The 6,964-nt window shown below is 41.0% G+C and overlaps 1 non-coding gene across 1 annotated transcript; it reads right to left on the bottom strand.

The window, feature by feature from the left end:
- Positions 1-1,600: 1,600 nt before the first annotated feature.
- Positions 1,601-1,705, bottom strand: LOC131143581 (small nucleolar RNA R71). The gene has a single exon (XR_009133566.1). It is a non-coding gene; the product is annotated as a small nucleolar RNA R71 (small nucleolar RNA).
- Between the last annotated feature and the right edge of the window lie 5,259 nt (positions 1,706-6,964).

The raw sequence follows: 6,964 nt of genomic DNA on the forward strand, positions 1-6,964 counted from the left end.
CGAATACAAGCTCTGGGTTCCTCTTTGGCCTTTCTTGGGTGAGTGATAGACCTAGGAAGTCACTGAGAGCCAAGAAAGAATTGGAGTAGAGTAGTTTTGGTTTGTCTATAGAGTGTCCAATGACCTGTGACAACCAGTGGCGTTCATGCAACAACCATGTATATTAGGTTCTCCTCTTGTACTTCTAGAGTTAGTGAGAGATGTTTGGAATGATAAAGGGATTATATTTTTACTCATGCTTTCATTTATTGCTTTCAATTTATTGATTTCCATTACTTGTTGTTTATTTGATGAAAGGTTGTAGATAAGGATAAGCACTGCTACGTATTAGTCAGAGGGAAATAGTCAGCTATGGAACCGTGGAGGTGTTTGTTATCATTGAGAAAGGGTATACTCCGGTTCTCGACCATACTCTAGATGGTTGGTGCACCCTTGCTAACCTGTGCCCTCGATCGCCCCTCTCCCGCTTTGGCCGACTCACGTTAGTACTTCTATGGAAGTCTGGATGAGGGTAGTTACAAGCATGGCATCTAGTGTCTAATTCAGACCACAATATTGATTTGTAGGAGTAGGGTAACTTAGAAATTTACTTGCCTTACCCTAGTATAGATTTATTTGCTTTTGTTTTATGCTTTTCGGTAGTTGTTAGACAATCACTATTGCAAAATACCATCTTTCACTTCTTTTTCATACAAGGAATTTGTAAACTAAGTCAAAAGCGGTTTAATAATTGTGCCATAAGTCCTTGAGGATCGATACCCGACTTACCCACTTTCTACTGAACTTGGGATAGTTAGGTTTTATAAATATTATTTTTTGTAGTTACGAACCCAAGCCTTGACAAGCCTACCAAATTTTGGCGCCATTGTTGGGGACTTAGCTATGGTTATAAGCCAACTTTATCTTTAGAATATTATTGCCTTGTTCTTTTGATTTGCTTTCCTTTTGTTTTCACTTTCTTTGTTAATTTCTATTTTCTTTTTTTTGCTTTCTATTTTGGGAGTCTGGATCATTGTGTTGCTTGTGCATATATTTGGTCTGCATTCTTTGGAACCAGAGATAATTTGCATAGATATTGAGATTGAAAAATCTCGTAGGTCCCTTAGGAAACCTATTTCTAATCCAAAGAAGGCTGAGTCGTCTGAACTGAAAGCTATGGCCGAAGATAACCCCCCAACTCCCGCTGAAAAAATCTCGAAACCCTATGCCCCCCACCTACCTGTGGTGGGAGAGCAATACCTCTGACCCTTTAGGGACTACTTTGTACCCAATGCATACACATTGCTGCCTTGCATTCGGTTCTCGGATGTCCTAGAGGCACAATTTGAGATTAAGATTTCGATAATCTTGATGGTACCCAAATTTCATGGGAACTCCACTGAAAATCCTTATCAGCATCTAGATGAGTTTTTGGAAATTTGTTCAACCATCCGCATTCCTAATTTCCATGATGATGCTCTCCATCAAGGCTCTTCCAGTTCTCTCGTAAGGATAAGTCCAAATATTGGTTGACATCTTTAGAACCGAACACAGTGACCAACTAGTCCACCATGCGGCATGAATTCCTTTAGAAATCCTTTCGAATTGGGAAGACTAATCAACTTTGGAGAGCCATCACAAGTTTCTCATAGATGGATGGGGAATTCTTTTCCAAGACCTGGGAGCGCTTTGGGGACTTGCTCCATAAATGTCTACATCACCAAGTCCCCAAGAGGCAATTAGTCCAAGCTTTCTATGAAGGGTTGAATGAGAGAGATAGGTCTATGGTTGATGCATCATGTGGAGATACTTTCCTCAATAAGCACGAGAACAAAGCCTAGATTCTCTTTGAAAATCAGGCTAAAAACTCTCAGCAACACATGGCTGCCACCCATAGACTACCTAATCCATCATCTTCTAAACCTAAGGGAGTTTACGCATTAGCCACGAGCCAGAACCTAAGCCATACTATGCACACCATATATTAGAAACTTGATTAGCAAATGATGGTGTGTGTAGAGGTTTGTGCAAATTTTTCTGACCTTGCGCATACATATTATAATTGCCCATATGCGCCTTCCCAATTTGAGCTTGTGCAAAAGGAAATAAGAGCCACCCACCATTGGTATGATCGATAGACAAACAACTATGACTCAAATACTTATGGTTTCGAATGGAAGCAACACCCTAACTTCCTCTAGAGGCCAAAAGCTCTAGACTTTCAAGTCTAAAAACCTCCACAGAACCCGAGTGCTTCACTCCCTCGACCGTATCCAACTTTCCAAGATCCCGCTATTGCAATGCAGAGTCCATCATTGTTTCAACAACCATATATTGAACAAACTAACCATGAGTATTTTGAAGAGACGATGTTCAAAAACTTACAAATCATTGATGTAGATTGCCACGTGAAGCGGCAAATACTCCAATCTCACTTACAATCCATAACTAAGCTAGAGACCACTATAGGACAACTCACTTGGTCAGTTAGTAGGAGAAACGAAGGTGAGTTGCCAAGCCAGCTGAAAACAATACCTCAGAGTCAATACGAAATAGAAAGTGAGACTATAGCAAACTCTTCATCACATAAAGTACATGTACAGGCGATAACCGCACTTAGGAGTGGTAGGGAGATCGACAATAGGGTTGAGGAGCCAATAAGCCAAGCACAAGGTAAAGAAAAGAAGAGGGCTAGACTTATAGAAATAGGCACCCTTCTTCCCCATGAGTCAACAATAGACACTAAAGCATCCACCTTGCCACAAAATGAAACACTTCCCCACCATATTCCTGCAGCCCCTCACCCTACTGCTCTCCATACACCCTTTAAATCTAGAAAGGAAACCACTGCTGAATCCATCATGGACACATTTAAGCAAGTTAAGGTCAATATCCCTCTCTTAGATGCAAACAAGAAAATACCCGCATATGCCAAATTCCTTAAAGACCTATGCAAGCAAAAGTGAAAATAAAGGTTGCATGTGAATAAGCAAGTCAAGTTGACCATGCATGCAAGCTCAATCCTTTTAGGTTACCTCCCTCTTAAGCTCAAAAACCCTAGTGCTCCAACTATTTCATGTGTAATTGGTAATTACACAATTGATAGGCCCCTATTGGACTTAGGAGCCAGCGTGAACCTTTTACCATACTCGATTTTCAAACAATTTAATTTAGGAGAACTGAAGCCCACCCCAGTGACATTAAGTTTTACTAATCGGTATGTGAAAAAACCCCAAGGTGTAATAAAGGACGTCTTAGTTAAGGTTTGTGAATTCTACTATCCAGTTGACTTCATAGTCTTGAACATGGAACCCTTTGACCCAACAAAAGACCAGATCCATGTCCTATTAGGACGACCCTTTTTGGCCATGACAAATGCCTATTTTCAATATAGGATAGGGATCATGGATGTATCCTTTGGTAACATGCAGCTTCGGTTGAATGTATTCCATGCATCTTAGCATCCACCTAAAAGCATCCATGATATGGATGTTGATATGATCAATAAGTGTGTTGAGGACATTGCCCCTTCGATTTTATAGAGGAATCCTTTAGGGGAGATGATTCAACCTAAAAGCAACCCTTAATCTAACCCAGATGACCCTTACGAACAGATTCTTTCAATTTGTGATATAGACTCCGGGTTAGAAGGGAACATATGGGTAAATGATACATGGTTCAAAGAAGAAGAATGAAACAACATGCTTGTTATTGAACTAGGATGATTTCAATGTGTACTATTGATGCGTCTATCGAAAGATGATAAAGTGTAACACTTCTGGGAGACCACCCAAAGGTTTTTATTTTCCATTTTTTTATTAAAAGAAAGTCAGGTACGGAGGTGGGCAACCAAGTGTGACCAAGTGAGAATTCGGTGTGACTTGGTTAATGCGGGACAAAAAGTCATTTAGAAACCCATTTTCCCTTGTGATCATTCAAACCTCCACAGTCCACCATCCTAGTTGACCTACATTGTCAACACTTGTCATCCAAGCTTTGCCAGTGTTCGTCACTCCTCAGCGTTCTTCCGACAACCACTCTAGGAAGTCATAGCACCGGCAACACTCTCATTTAGGCGCACCATCTATTTAGCACCGCTTAGGTTATGGGTATGTGGTTTCACCTACTCTCAAATCCCTCCCTACATTTCTCTTCCAAATCTACCCTTTTTCCTCCCCCTAGCACCAGAATGCCTCGTCATCCCAAACCTAGGGTTGCATCCAATCAACCTCAATTGTCTCGAGCCCCTACCAAGAGGAGAAGGATCCCTACTCAGCTACAAGATGCAACGTCATCATAATCTAAAACACCTTTTAGCTACAATAAGAGGCCAATCATCCCAACCTTGACTAGAGCCAACAAAGAACAAAAAAAGGCAAAGCATTCAAAGAATGACATTGGACGACTACGATTTTCGCCCAATGTACACATTCAAATTAGATGATACATGGGCCCATGAAAAGAAAAAATGTGGTCTCGATATCCTCGAAATGAGGAAGTTCGACCATTATATGATGCCACCAGCAACCTTTTATCACCCAGCCCTGATTCGAGCAATTTATCAAAATATGCAGCTTGATCCGACAATGGGGGTATGGTTCACTACTGTCTACGACATTGGGATTGAGCTTACTTCTACCCTAATTGATAGGACTTGGCCCTACACAGAGACTAATGACACACCATGGAAGGCACTAGACTCTGTCAATGTGCATCATATCATCCGCCACATGTTCTATGATTAGTATTATAATGGTGGTAACATGGTACATAGCACCTGTACAGCCTGAAGCAGACTCCCCGATTATTTGCTTCTATTGGATTTAATTCTTCAGTGTAACATTTGTGCTTCGGGGCATCATTTTGAGCGGCATGGCATTCATTTGCAGATGCTATATGTAGTACATAAAGGAATGTAGTTGAATGTACCTCAGTTAATAGTAGATGAAATGACTAATTTTTATCTGAGGAATGTGAAACGCCCAAAACCAAAAAAGGCTGCCATCTAAGCCTACCTGTGAACAGCCCCCTAAGGATTTGAGACAACCCTTTATCCCCTATGCTTAACTTATCATAGCCATGCTGTAGCACCTGAAGATTAACCTTGGGAATCCAGAGGCACCGGTTCCCATTGGTGAGGTAATAACTAAAAAGGTCATGGCAACAGAGTTTATAATTGGTAGCCACTACCATACTGAAAGTTCATTAGTGGGCTCCATTCGATGGACCCCAAGGATCTAAGCAACTTGTACCAAATTTTTGGCATATCCCCGAGGATGAGCCTATACATTTACCAAGTCCACCTCCTTGCTGCGCTCTGAAAAGGAAGAAGAGAATAGTTGATGTGCCCTTTACATCAGCTGCAGCACCACCACCATCAGCAGCCTCTTCTGTGCCTCTGACTGGGGAGGACTTGGACCATTTATGCCATGATTTGGAGTTTGTTTACTCTAAGTTGGTCTATACAAATGCAGAGATGCGCCATGGTTTTTAGGGTCTATTTAAGATATTGTGGTTCATATCTCCACAAGAAGTTGAATCTATTATCCTTCCTGTATTTGCCATTTCGGTGGACCAACATGTCCCTCCGTCCCGCCCCCCTGCACCTGTTTTTTCTTCGGTTCGTCCACCATCTCCAGTAGCCTCCTCAATTAGAGATTTGCCCACTCAACCATGTTTTACTTACCATGCCAAATCTTTGCTTGGCCCAGAAATTATGATTAAGATTAAATCCTTTGGTGAGAGGGAAGAAGTGGCTTCTATGCTAGTTCCTATAGCCAGCGAGGCTTAGTCTCCCGCTCTGCCTCTTGCCACTACTCATAGTACAGCGCTTGCCTCTAGGCCCCTACCCCAATTGGCACTTATTCCCCTAGCCCCGGCTACAACTTCTACTCTCATTGTCCTGGTCTACGTACCATGGCTACTAGTTCCATTGCAAATTCAACCTCCCCCCATCATTTCACTGGAGGAGGAGGTTGCTTTAAGTGTACAGGCGTCTGAGGATTTCCAATTGGTGGTTGGTACTCCCTTTGATGCATATGGTGATCTAGGAGGAGGCAACTTTGAATATGACAATAGAAACTCTTTCGGAGAGGACTAATATAGGGCAAGGGTTGGCCACCTAAGTTTTCGTTCATATTGCTTGTTGGTGCTGCTGTGACTCATATGTGTTCGTGCTCTTTTCTTTTGTTTTCCTTTCAAGCACCATAGTGTGCTTGAAATTGCACTAATTGTATCGCAAAGTACTATCCTTTAGTATTAAAGAAATATGTGCGATACTTTTGGCTACCTCATATCTTTTGTGCTATAATGCATTTTTGTATGTCCGCTAGTCTTGTATTATATTTCACATGAACACTATTTGTTCTCATTGAATCCATGCACTCTCCTATATCTTGCTTGGTTTCTATTTTCTAACCACACTTTAGTGAGGACACTGAAGTTCCAAGTTTGGGGTAGGAGTAGTGCACTACATAGCATATTCATGCACATAAAGGACACAATTTTCATTATTTTCAGACATTCAAAAATTTTCTCAGTAAATAGTATGTGCTTCAAAACATTATAACAACTACTTTACCCTTTTTACATAAACCTATATAACTCAGATGTTACATACCTAGGCCCATCTATTATATGATTTTTTTATGCTCACTAATAATGTAGTGAGCCAATTGTGCATGGTTTCACATTAAAAGGCCTAATGAACTATCATGTCACTCCAGAAGGGTCAATTAGTGAGTCATTTGTGTTAATATTGCTGTGTGAAATCATGTATTTAGTGGTACTTCATGAGGCTTAAAAGCACATTTACACGTGATTTGTAACATTTGGGGTTCTTTAAGAGCATTGAGAGAACAACTGTGGCGACTATAACACCTTGTCAGATACTGTCGAGCCATTCATTCACTGCTCGAGTTTTTGACATTAAACTCTGAGTTTATAAAACTGAACTTTACTTTTTTCTGGATACCCCTTGTTAACT

This window comes from Malania oleifera, chromosome 11 (genome assembly GCF_029873635.1).
Source record: "Malania oleifera isolate guangnan ecotype guangnan chromosome 11, ASM2987363v1, whole genome shotgun sequence".
Lineage (NCBI taxonomy): Eukaryota > Viridiplantae > Streptophyta > Magnoliopsida > Santalales > Ximeniaceae > Malania > Malania oleifera.